The sequence below is a fragment of the Aulostomus chinensis genome, chromosome 10 (genome assembly GCF_037954235.1).
Source record: "Aulostomus chinensis isolate RoL2024-O1b breed Wild chromosome 10, RoL_Achi_v1.0, whole genome shotgun sequence".
Lineage (NCBI taxonomy): Eukaryota > Metazoa > Chordata > Actinopteri > Syngnathiformes > Aulostomidae > Aulostomus > Aulostomus chinensis.
The window spans coordinates 9196757-9199018 of record NC_141329.1 but is presented as its reverse complement, the minus strand read 5'-3'; positions in this window follow the sequence as shown (position 1 = coordinate 9199018).

The following is a 2262-nucleotide window of genomic DNA, read 5'->3' as shown; positions in this document are numbered from 1 at the left end:
TTACACTAATTACCATCTCTGCTACCCCTGATTTCTTTTAATGGGAAATCGTCCGGGGGCTGCACAGGGAAAGACTAGAGATGAGAAGAAGAGAGGAAGGGAGAGGAGAGGCTGCTCTGTCTTTGGGGATATTGGAAGCAGTGTTTGATGCATCCCATGGTGCTTTTTACTGGACTGTGTCAGCCTCAAGGGAAAAAAAAAGGACCGGATACAGGATGGGACAGGGAGGATGAGCTTCAACATCATTAAAAGACAAACAGAAAGCCTGTCAAAGCCATGACAGACTCTGGTGAAAGAAGGTGAGATTCTAGAGTGCGGGAGAGAGAGAACGAGAGAGAGAGAGAGAGAGAGAGAGAGTAGGAGGGAGACATCACATTCTGGGAAAACATATGAAAGAATTGAGGATGGAGAGAAGAGACAACACGCCTGCCTTTGGCTTCGTCTCCCGTGCTGGAGGCTGGAGGTACCGTAGAACCAAGCCAAGTGAGAAAGCGCTGCCTCTGATCAGTGTCAGCCTCGCCTCTGCTGCAGCATCGTCTGAGCCAACACCACCAGAAACTGACTGATGATGTTTATGTTTTGTCTCTTGGCAAAAGATGATTTTAACACAAACACATCTAGTACCATAAACACATTTTTTTTCCTTCCTCTCCCATGTCTCCCGCTCCATGGTCAGCTTCAGATAACAGTAATGACTCTTGCTGCTCTCCTTCGTAAAGTCTGGAGGGAGCTAATGAAGAAAAGGACTGACAGCTTGGAAGCGTCACTCTCTCCTAAAGCACAAACCAAAACTCCTTGCAGCGTTCCAGCGTGCTGAGAGTCAAAGAAGAAAGGAGGAACGGGAGGAGAACAGATCACTTTATTACAAATTTAAACATATTTTATAAAATATATCACTATGAGTTATAATTTTCTTTTATGAAAGTGATGGTGCCATCCTTGAGATATTCAATTTATTGTTGAAAATACCTAGAGTATATGACGGTTATATTATTTATCCATTTAGAATATATCCAGATAGATTTATTTATCTTCATGAGTGGGTCAGTTGGGGGATCATGTTGCTGTTTTTTTTTTTTTTTAATGTAGGAAGTATGTGTCTTTTTTTTAATTTCCGTTGATCTTTCAAACTGATTAAACTGATTCATGACATGTATGGGGAGGGAAGGGATACGCTATGAAGCTGTGCAACTGATTTCTTTATTTGCAGCAAATTGGAAAAATAATTGTAGCTCGTATGCATTCAAAATGTAACAACTCAGCATCTAGATGTGTTTTCCACTAGGAGCTTTTGTTTGAATCCAAATCAGCTGCACAGCTTCAGGCAACCAAGGCCTGCGAGCCATTTGAAAAAAGCATGTTTACACAACGCGATGTTTTTGAATGATCAAGCTGAGTAGGAGCTCTGTAGGGACAGTTGTGTTTATGAATCTCAATGGTTTTCATTTTGCTTTTTCTTTCTCTGAATGGATTTCAGCATGCATGTATTATACCTGAAAAGTAAAAGAATGACGTGAAAGAAAAAACATAAAGATGACAGAGTGTTGCACCTTGATTCAAGAAGACTCGTGGGAGAGTAGCAGACTGGAGGACGAAGGCTGTTGTTGTTAGATGCACAGACACACGAATGAATAATTTACAACAGAGAAGAAACACACTGCAAGCCTGTGAAACCAGACATAGGTTCAATTCAGTGGACTACATGTGGTATCCTTTTATCTTAAATTATTCAACTTACATGGACACACACGTTGAAACAAACTGGACTAGCATGCTGTTGATCCGCGGGGAGGAGGTATGGCTGACTGGGAGTGGGAACTCAAAGAAAAAGACTCGGAGACAGAGATTTGAGAATGTGGAGACACGGACATTTTTATTTATGGTGATCTCACCTTAGTTGAATGTTAAACACAAGAACAGAATTCTGAAACCCTTAAGCTGCCTCTCCATCATGGTACTCGTGCATCTCGAGTCACAAATATGATTTTTCATTAGGCAAATGCTGTGCTTGGCAATTCTTTTTTGGTTTCACCTTCATTGTGCTCCCAGGTGATTTGAGCCAGTGCTGAAGTGGCTCCATTTACAAACCTCCTCAATAGCACTCAGCATTTGCTGTAACATTTTTTTCTTCCTAATTCATGGGATGACTCGATAAAACCTTGACATGGACCACGAAGGAGGTGGAGATGCTTCTCTGTTCAATACCACCATCCAGAGGAGTTCCTCTAGTGTTTTTGTGCTTGTCACATTGAAAATGACATC